The sequence below is a fragment of the Megalops cyprinoides genome, chromosome 17 (genome assembly GCF_013368585.1).
Source record: "Megalops cyprinoides isolate fMegCyp1 chromosome 17, fMegCyp1.pri, whole genome shotgun sequence".
NCBI lineage: Eukaryota > Metazoa > Chordata > Actinopteri > Elopiformes > Megalopidae > Megalops > Megalops cyprinoides.
In genome coordinates, this window is record NC_050599.1 from 18327707 (window position 1) to 18339521 (window position 11815).

Here is an 11815-nt window from a genome sequence, read left to right on the forward strand (position 1 = left end):
TGAATAGTCGCCCGTAACGGGAAGGAAGGCAGTTCAAACTCTCATGAATGCTCTATTGGAATGACTGTACCACCATGTGGCTGAAATAAAACGGTGCTCAAATTACACTGTTAAACAAAATGAGCTTTTGTGCATTCACGATGTTTGCCTTTAATTACAACCTGGCATCATAAAAGCAAAAAAGCACTCTTGAGGTAATATTTTACTCAGCCTGCATTGTGCCACTGCACATTCCTGATGTACTCACTTTGTGTTTCCTCAGAATGGAAAAATGAAGGCCGTGCCATGCCATGCCATGTGTGGTTTGTCTGACCCGACAACTCGACAGAGAACACAACCAGGACTATAGACTTCTGCATCAAACTGTTAAGACCATGTTAAGGTTATAAATGTTTAGTAACACATTAATAACTGCACGATAATATCATCATAAAATGCACTATTGATGTTTGTTTCCAATATTATTAATACATGTTAATAAATGTGTTTCGAAATAAAAAGCGAGGGTTGCCAGAAATTCCGCACAATATGCACTGTCATGATGAGGCTTTGTAATTCACAACAACAGTACAGATTGCAACCTTGTGTGGAATTTTCTCATTCTGCCAGCCCTTAGACTTCTCCTTAATAACACATTCACAAACATTTACTCATGTTGGACTCAACTTCAACAGTGGATTTTACTTAATAAAGTAATGCAGTCATTAATAATGTACTAAGCATTTATACCATTACCACATTACCACATTGGTGTCAAATGCTGCACAAATATAATACAAATACTGTCATATTAGACATGTTTTCACACCCTTTATTTATGATTTTTTGGCACTCGGGAAGCAGTGTTGTGGAGGAAGAGATTTTGTTTCTCTTTTTAGAGCGAGTTCGTAAATTAAGCAGGAGTTATGATGACATTTACTCCTCCATCTTCAAAATGTGTGGCATATGTGAACATACATTCAGTTTGACAGAAAAGATTCCTTTGGGGTTCCTTTACGGTTCAGTGCTCCTCGTACAGGACAGGAAGAGTCCTCCATAACTGTGCATGTGCCTACATGAGAGAGTCATTTATTTTTCCCTGAACTTGCCTTTCTTTTGTATTTGTTGAAAATAATGTGTTCTCACTGAATGCATCTTCAAGTCTTTGTGCTTTATGGATGCTTTAGATTACTGTAATTATCTGTGTCCATTATCTAAAGGCATATGCCTCGAACTGGAGTCAATACAATAACAAAGAAATATTTGGTAGAACTTTCAAGTTACTTTCGAGTTTTTTTTACGCATGTGTAAATGTGCGTGTGCATCTGTGTATGTTGTCTGTTTGTGAACACATGAGCATGTGTGCATGAGTGTTCATGCATGCCAATTTGTGAGTGCATTCTGTACTTCTAATTTTCTCAGCGCTTGCTGTAAAAGAAGAACACCGTGAGACAGCGCCAGCACTCGGGAATCGGCACATTAACATTGATCTGCCATTAACTGTCAGATTTCAGACAGCTGTTAGTGATTCAGCGGTCAGCATTCACCAGAACACTGCAGGGATGTGCCATCCTTCATTAGCGGGACAGACTGTGGTGCTGTCTTATTATGGGTTTACTCATCCAAGATTAATTCGTTTGGCAACAGTCAGCCTCCCAAAAATGTAAGGCAGTAGCCTTCATTTGAGAAAGTGACGTTCGATTTCTGAATGCTTAAAATGCAGCTCCTCACAAGGGATTTGGTTTAAATGTGAAATGTGAGTATTTTACTAAACTGATGAACATTCTAGAGAATAGTCTCTGGTTGGAGCCAGCCAGCCACTCCCACCTGGCTGATATAACTGTCCAGACCCTGCCTGGCTAAAAGAAAAACCCTGTCCTAACACAATGGTGAGCAAAAACTCAAAAGAAAAAGATTTTTTTTTAAAAATCTGAAGAAAACTGTACAATGTCTCTTAGCAGAGCAACATTCAAAACATTGTAGCGAACAAGTCATGTAAGCACTAAGGTGAAATCTTTGGCATGCACCTGGAAAATGACTGAAGTACCAGGAAGGTGCAAGTCTGAAATCGCTGCTAATTAGTTTGGGCATATACCCAAACTATGCCAGTTGTCTTTTCTGTGAATTCATAGAACCTGATTTGTTCATTACTCCATCTCATTGCCATATGGTACAACACAGAGGCTGGAGAAATATTTATATGCTTGTTGCCAGGCAAGTGACAAAAGCACTTTGCCAGTGTATTCCAATTGCTGGTCCTGCTCAATACACTAGAGTTCCTACTCGTGGTCTAACTCAGTAAATTATTATGCAGCGCCAATTGTCACATTGTCATTTGATTGCTTCCAGGAAGACATTTCTAGAAAGGATTTTTCCATTGATAAAACAAATTGCATGTCAAAAAAGTGCCAAGTTATCACTTCTGATATTTCCATGTTTCCTAAATTTAAAACGATATGCTCTGTTTATTTTAACACTGTATATATTACTTTGTGGATCTACATTTTCCTGTGTATAACACCTGGTGACCAGCGTGACATTGACTGAAATGTAGTTCAGAGGTTAAGTGTGGTCGCTGCAGGTTTTCTCTGCCTTTTTCGGCTTTTGTGCACCTACGTTTTGTGTTTTTGTGTATGTGTGCTTTTGCCCGTGCCTGTCCATGTGCATATATGTGTGGTTGTTTGTTTGTGTGTGTGTGTGTGTGTGTGTGTGTGTGTGTGTGTGTGTGTGTGTGTGTGTGTGTGTGTATGTGTGTGTGTGTGTGTTTGCATGCATCCAAATGTGCATGAGAAGAAGATTGACTGTGATTGTTGAGTTGGTCCTTTGCCTTTTGCCCTCTGCTACAGGAAGGCAGTAATTATCTTTAGTGATCCAAGTTTTGTTGGCAGTCTATGCACCTGTTTTTATTCCCAGATCTTTCTTAGGGTGCTTTACAGACTGACTGTCTGGCAGTGCCGTGGCAGGTACTCAAACCAACACACATAAATGTATCACTTAGTTTTCCTTCACAGTGATTCAGATCAGAACATAGTAATTACGTCTCAAAAGCCTAAAGTTGGAGATACAAAATTTGTTATTCAGTTTCTTTCTTTTTTTTTTATTCTGATACAGTATTTTCCATTCATGTCAGAGACCAGTGAACTTGTTTCAGTTTGTCTGAGTTTCATAAATTTAAAAACAAACTCTGACAGAGGTTAGTTTGAAGATGCCTGGATGGAGGATGCAAAGTACCACAGAGGTTAGATTGAAGATGCATGGCTTGAATTGGACCGCATGACTTCCCTTCTCATGTTCTTATGCTTTGTCCTTATCCTTTCTTCTGATCTGTACTCTGAGAGATGAGATCAATGTGTCCTCAAAAGTGAGAGAAATGGCACATCCACAGGCACAGAGTAGAGCATTACTCATATCCTGTCCTGGACACTTTTTCTGCAGGTCCCCTGTCACACTGAGATGTGTCTCTTATCCAGATTTTACTGGAAAATAGACCAACCTTTGGCTACAGTGTCCCATTCCCACTGTGATCACTTGGCCTATATACACTGGATAATTTACCCGCGGGACAAAGGCCTTTTTGTACAAGCAGGGAAAGACACATGGTACACCAGGCAATAAATATCTTTTTTTACTGTGTGTTGAGTGGGTAGACTTATACTGAACAATGAATTTCAAAGTGTCACATTGAAAGGCCACTGCAGATAGAGCCAAGAGTGACTTCAGATTATTGAATAGTGGATATCACTGTAACCACTCAACAAGCAGTATGAATTTATGTTTACTTAGTACAAGAACCCATGCAGTCCACCCCTGCCAACAGATAAAAAGCCACTGAGTTTAACATTTCCAGTCCTTCTTGCTGTCACCGGGAGAGAAATCCTCACAGTGTACTCTGTTTACCATAAGGTTTAAGGTGTGATGAGTGGACGAGCCCTACATGAAGTTAGTAAACCAAGATGTCATTTACAGTAAATGGCCCCTTAAATAAATTATTTCACTTGTTTGAATGAGTCAGCTATTAAGACATGCACACATGCAGAAAAAGACACAGACACATACTCGTAACTAATGTGCCGTCTAAGATATTTAAGATGATTGATTAGTCATTTTACTATATTTGTCAAAAAACACTCACATTGACCTAAAATGTGCCCATTAGTTTATCAGAGACTGGGCAAGACCTGTGTGCATGTGTGTGTCTGTGTGTGTGCGCGCACACATTAACATGTGTGTGCATGTACAAGGGCTCTCTGAAGGACTCCTTCGATGAAATCATTCTTTTGTATTGAATTATTTGTCTCAGTGACTTGATTGCTTGAATGTGAACTGTTCTAAATTATGGCTTACTGTACAGTCTGAGAAATGTGTGGCTCCATATCAGTGAATGTGTGGGGGATTGTCTCTGTTCTGGTGTATTTGTGGGGATAATATAAGCACAGTTGAATGTGTATGGGTTGCTTCCATACTGGTGAATATGTATGATGATGATTGTATATTTACCTGGGTAGGGATTGTCTGTGCATCTGTACATGTTGGAAAGCTTGATATTCCAGCATTAAAAGATACAAGACCTTTTCATTGAAAACCTCATCCTGTCACTGGAAAATATTGTAGATTATTCCAGATTATACATCTTCTACCACAGGGTGTTATACAAAATACCAGTTTATTTTCCCTTAATTAAAACAAAGAGGAAACGCCTAAATCATTCATATCTGTGTGCTGTGAAGACAAATAAGAGACTAAAGTAGAGACAGACAAGACACTGAAGTAAACTTAGAAAACACCTCACAGTTTGAATAGAGTTGCTGGTATACAGTGCAAAATATCTGCAGAATGCTATATAGCCTTCAGAACGCAGTGCTGCTAGTGGTAGAATGGCTGTTTTACTGGCTCCTGTAAAACGTCATAGCCTTTGACTGCAGCTCCGCTCACATCTGCTGCTCTGTTCCCTGTCCCTAAACAACCTTTCAAGGAAATAAGCCTGCGACATTTTGCCAGTGTCTGCAGGCATCAGTGCAGAGAGATGGTCAGAGTGCAGGAATTGTGGCCTGAGGGCCTTTGGTTTGGTATATGGGACAGCAGTGTAGCATAGTGGTAAGGAGCAGGCCTCGTAACCGAAAGGTTGCCGGTTTTTTCCCCTGCTGGGGCACTGCTGTTGTACCGTTGGACAAGGTACTTAACCCAGAAATTTCCTCAGTAAATATCCAGCTGTATTAATGGATAATATGTAAAAATTGTAACCTATGTAAGTTTCTCTGGATAAGAGCGTCTGGTAAATGCCTGTATTGTAATGTAATGTAATGTTTGATACACCGGTGGGGCTCTGCTGGTGTACCCATTGGAGGTACCTTCTGTGTCTCACTTGAAGCACTCTGTCAGAAACCCATCCAGAGGAACATGCAGCTTTAATTTTAACGTGGAGAAAGATGTGCCCATAAAACCTTGCTTAAGCCTGTCCCTGAGGGTGTGACTGTGCTCATTAAATAGTCAACAGAGTCCAATATTTATGTAATGATGGCACCCTGTTTTGATAAAAAACACATTTCTTCCTGTGGGATTTAACAATGTCACTTATCATTGTAATAATGGTGCTCAGGACACAGCGTTGTTGTGATCTCCCTGGCATGTTGGGTGATAATAACCAATAACTGTAACCATGCTGGTTCCAGTGGTAGCAAGCTTGTATAAACACAGTAGGAAATGCTTTACCGGAGGGGGAAACACTGACAATGCATGTGCTGTTTACATTCCTGATACGCTGGGAGTCCATTATGCAAAAGAGTGGTGGTGCTCGAGGACAGTGTCCCATTATCTGTAAGCCACTCTGCAAGCAGATACCCAAGGCTAATCATCTCACCATGCATCACCAGCAAACAAATGAAGTGCTTCAGCTGCCTGTTAGTTATTGACAAAGAGGTAAAAGCAGAGTTAAATGTCGGACCTGAACTGAACACTTTACCTGAGGAGCATACATGTAATGTAATAATGTAGTCAATGCCTGAACAACAAAAGTCTTAATTCCTGGAAATATTGACTATTTTATGTAAATCGCTGTCATACACATTTCAATTTAATTTTACCAAAGTAGCATTTGGTTAATAGAGATGAAAAAACTGATTGCAGAAACTACTTTCTCAATATTTCAAGTGTTTAATATTTTTTGCTCTTTTTCTACCAGCAGGATATTGTTACAAGACATTATTTCTTACAGACAACCTTATGCAGTGGTGGTTTGCAATATGTCATAATAATTTAATAATTCTTATACTTTATGTAACTTTTAATCCTGCCAACCAAAATAGAAACCATGCAAATAGAGTATTTGCCAGCGTTCCCTCATATCACAGTAACAGGATGACAGGCCATTAATCAGAGTGCTTCAGCAGAATTCGACAGAGCTGTAGCACATGCTGAAATCCCCGCCGCTTTAGTGCAGTCGACACGGCTATGATAACGCGAAAAACAAAGTACGCTCTGTGCTTTAAATGGCAAGCTCTGTGCTTCAAACCCAAAACCATAACTTTCTTACGTCACTCAAGTTTTAAGAGTGCAGCGTCCAAAGGAAGCAAATTGTGGGAAGAAAAGGACTATTTTTAAGCACAATCAATCCTGTTTTAGTATTTTTTTTTCTTTTCTCTGTGACAAATGTGGTGTTCTGAAAACCCACTCTGTCGCCACTTCGAGATGTTTATCTGCCCTAAGGGAGCTGTGTGTGACCACAGCACCCCTGACCAAGCTATCAATGATCTCTAGGTTATTGCCTGTGGTGGCGAACTTGAAAGGCTGAATTATTGTCGTATTATGCAGCCTCTTGAAAATGTTTCGTTCTCACTGACTGCCGCTCTGAAGTCTGATCCTTTGCCGTGTGGGGAGTGTTGCCCTGACAGCAGGTGGTTGTGGGCTCAATATCTGGTACATCCTTTGAATTGTGTGACTTGTGTGTGTGCTACAGCACATCAGAGAGAGGGGAGAGGTGCCAGCTATTAATACCTGTCCCACTTGTTAATTGTTTAAATTGGTGTAATACGCAAGTTTTTTTTAGTTGCAACTTTGTATTTTTGGGTTGGTTGATGCTATGCTAGTCAGATGTGTGAGCATGTGTGTGTGCGTGTGTATGCGCGTGTGTATGTCTGCGTGTGCATTCTGCCAAACTCTGTGCTTATAACTCAATCCTAATAAGAAGCAGGCTCATTTTACTCCAAGGACTGTGGAAATAGCTGCCGCCAGTCACAAGGTTAAATCCTGTCTTTGCTGACAGAGAAGCTGTGCAGTAGTGTTTGTGCCACTTCATTATTAAAAGTCTTGAAAACAGTTGGCTGGATTATTATTGTGTCAATAAGTGTAGGTAAAATATTAACACTGATCTAATGTGCCTGGTTGGGGGTAGTGGTCATGGTTTTTCTCATATGCAGTTATTATCCAAAATATCATAACCACATGTGCTGTGTGGTGGAGCTGTGATGGAAAATGATTTCTTGTCTGGCTACTTTTTATGTGGTTATCAAAACCCAGGACCGCTAGGGTATCTTAGCGAGGACAAAGGGATTTAACCCATATGAATGCTTCGAACATTGGAGATGTAATATAGCATGCTTAAAATGCATGGGAAGAGGCACCATGACAATAGGTACACTGGAGCCCTAATCTGAGATTAGGCTGTCACACTGATGTATGCTATACACTAAACCTGCTCTGCTGAAAAACCCACACTTATTTGGAAAAAGAGGGCTTCACATCCCACATGGCAGTCTTTCCTCTGTGTGACTCAAATGTAAGTCATGGTGAAGAGACCCAAGCTTGCTCATGGTTGGTTTTGGCAAGTCCTCCTTGTGTTATTTCGAGGTAGGCCAATAAACTCGCTTCCAAGTCATATGACGAGCTAAAAGAGTCCCCCTTTGTTTGGATCCTGGACGTGAGAATCAAAAAAACTGGACTGTGTGGTCCTCAAGGAATTCACCCAGGATCTGGCAGGACAACGTACTTCCACTTTATGCCATAAAAGTGGAGCTGGACCAAGAGGCGGGTGTAAGGAAACCACGTTGTCCTCTCCTCTCTCTTTGGTCCCTTTTGGACCAGTATTTCTCCACACCAAATGTTTAGACTAACATGGAAACACATGCTGATAGCTCCAACATCTGAATCTTGTACCATTGTGTGTGTTGACCTGTATCACAACAATGCATCTGCTTTCTCCGAAGACTCCTGAATTTTTGGTTGGTGATCAAATCAGTATTGGTATTCAACCCTCCAATGCCAGTGACTTGTTGCGGGGGGGGGGATAATGCTAAACTTTCAGACTACCTTACTGGAGAGCAGCATTCTGACATTTTTATGTGGTTGCTTTCATTTTCTGTACCATACTAGTAACAATTGCATATCTAGTTTCAGTGAAAAGAAAGGTAGGATTTAAACTGAAAAGAGGTTTTACATGACATTGTGGGATGTAGGAAGTTCTCTGTTTTTTAGTCATTGTTTTACTGGAGGTCTTGGGACTATACTACAATAGGTAACATGTTATACTATAAGTTGCTGACCTCCTGACAATTCTGACCTCTGACACAGACTCATCCATCACTGATCACACTGCCCCACATTCCATTTCATTACACCCCAGAACCCCCCAGCCCCCCCCCCCCCCCCCCCCACCCACCCACACACACACACACACACACACACACACACACGCACACACACACATGCACACACACACACACACACACACACACATTTAAAGTCACAGGATAGAATCCTCGGTCACCAGAGTTTACCAACAAAACAGCAAGCGTGGTCTAAAGGAATACATAAAACTCAAATTTCAACTGACATCATTAACAGGATCATTGACACACATTGACATAATATAAACAATACTGTCGTAGTCATTGTCCAAAACCTTGGTAACAAGAACATTCCTCTTTTTGCCCTCCAGGTCTCTTTACTCTACTCTGTGGTTCTACATCTGATTCCGGGTTCTACCTGTCATAACATGAAAATTAAACCGTATTTAAATGTCGTTGCCAGGCCGACTGGAGAGACGGCATCTGGTCGAGGAGCCGTGTTTAGCCTTTACCCTGTGTAAGCTGATAGTCAAATTATTGTGCTTGACTGCCCCGTTATAAAAATGTCAATCTTTGTTTATTAAATGTTGTCTAAAGCCAATTCATCACATGGTCAGAATAATCCTTTAATGCGGTGTAATGAGAAGCTTACCCACTGCGGTTTTACTGTTCAAGCACTTCTCCAAATAAGTTAAATTATGTTTTGGGCAGGTGCACTTACTACATCTGCGCATGTGTGCACATATGCGTATGTATGTAAGTGGGTGTGTATGAATGTGGATTGCAGGATATTATATTGGAGAGCAGTAAATGTGACCAATGCTACTTATAACTGTTCACAGACTACTGTCGTCATGGACTGCCGTCATCATGGACCATGGACACTGTTGACTTAGCTGTCATCATGGGCCGGTGCCGTGGCTGACAGGGGTTGTGTGTGCATGAGTCATGACACAACCAGACAGAATTTAATGAAATTATACAGAAAATAATTGACCATGACGGCAGTGATGGTGATCATGAATAGAACATAATAACAATGACGATGCGAACAGCAGTGGCACTAATCAATCGAAACAGACATGCATTCTCTGGTGGTTTGCATAACCACTTCCAAACAAGGCTGCAGATCTGCTGTATGTCTGCAGATGTTGCTGTGCTGAAAAGAGGACAATGCACTGTCAGCTGTTGTAAATATCGTGATTAATGCGCTCGACACCTGCGGCAACGCTGAAAGGAAAAACAAGTCCGTGGGAGCATGTGGACGTATGTGCATGCCAGCGTGTATGCGTGTGTGTGGGGCTGGGGTGTCGTTCACATTGAGCAGTGTTTCAGTGGTCATTCTGCGTAGTTCTGCATAGGCCTGGGAACAGCTAAGCCTCTACACAGTGTTACTTCTGTCTTTAGCACTCCCATTGGCTTTGTACGCTGGTATTTTCAGGAACATGCCTGCAGAGCAGATTATAGATGCAACATCCTTTTTGGGCTTTTTGGTGCAAGAGGATGGTAAACGGTTTTCATTGATATGGAATCCATTTTGAAATATTTGCCAAATGGTCAACCTGACACTGAAATGTTTACCTTTTCTGTCTTTGCACTGTGTCATGTGCACCTCATCTGGGTATTGAGCCCACAGCTTTCTTGCGCATTGACTCTAACCCTCAGCTGACTTGACTGCTTTTGTCATAAAAGAATAATTCAGAATTACTGTGTAATACACTCTGTCCCTCTTGCAGTGTCGGGTAATGAGAAGGGATCCTGCGTGTCCATGGAAATACTCATGCTTCAGTAACTTTACTTCATATTTACAAGGATCTCCCATGAAGAATTCAGAAGAGCCTTAAACTGAGTATGAACCTAGGAATGATCCATAGTAGATGTGGTAGTAGGTGTAGCTCAGAAAGAACTGAGTATGTTGAAAAGTTCATTAAAAAAAATCATAGTAGATGTCATTGATCATTAAAAAGTCCTTGAACCTTATAAACCTTTTATGAGATATTTCACCAGTTCACAGTTTCAGTGTCAGGGTTGTGAGCATGTGTGCCGCTCACCCCTGGCTAAACATGGTCAGCCTCAGTGCGCTCAGTCGTATTCTGCTGCAACCCGTGGACACAGTGAATATCTGATCATAATTTGGAGCGGCATGTGGTATCCATTACACATAACCATTTTCAATTGGGAAACTAAAGCTGCAGCCAGTCTGGGTGAAGATACCTGCCAACCAGCAACCCTGCCAAGGCATAGATGTTTAACACAGAACTCTTCCAGGGGCACTGGCACGGGTGCATAATGAACTACTCCGCCAGTGGCACTGGCATCGGTAGCAGGCGCATGACTCTGCTTGGGGCTCTGGCGTTCAGATTCTTTACCTGTTGCAACAGGCAGCAGCACGCAGGCTGGTAAATTAGCTGGAGCCACTCTGTTTGTTTCCATTTGCTCCCTGTGTTCTGTCCAGAGCTGCCCTAAGCCCTACCCACCCTGATGGTGCTGAAGCATCTGTTTAGATTAGGCGCTGTTGATTGCCAGTGCTTTTCGGTCCAAGTCCATGCCATTGGATAGGGTGTGTTCCTGACGCGAGTGGGGTCGCGCTGTTCTTCGATCCAGGTGTTGGGAAGTGTGGCCGCGGGCTGGGATGGGCAGGGCACAGGCAAAGCCGCTGTGTATGTTTGCAGCTGGTAATCTCCTTGCCGGGTGCTCTGGAAAGCACTAAGCCTCCCAGATCAGTCGCTGCTTGTTAGCGCTAATCTACCCAGATGTGACCCAATGCCCCGCAGCCTGCTCCCTTTAGCAGACGCTTCTGTGTGTTGCTACCGTTTTATTTCCCCTCCCCTGTAGTGGTCACTCCTGTGTGGTTACTCACTGTCACCCGCTCATGCCTCCTGCAGAGAGGACCAGCCCCCCATAAGCAGACATAAAAATATGTTCTTTTAGTAAATGCATCATACCTGAATTTCCCCAAGGGAATGAATAAAGTATCTCTCTCTCTCTCCCTCTCTCTGTCTCTGTCTCTCTCTCTCTCTCTCTCTCTCTATCTATCTCTCTATCTATCTATCTATTTATCTATCTATCTATCTATCTATCTATCTATCTATCTATCTCATGAGACACTCATCTTCATCTCTGCTGAATCAATATTGATACTGACTTCCTGTGGTGGAATTCTAAAAGCTGTCATTCTATTTGAATATGTATAGCCCTTATGTTTGTCACAGGGTTGGAGGTAAAGTAATTAGGAGTAACAGAGAATATTTAAACGTAATTGAGAACATTTCAATGTT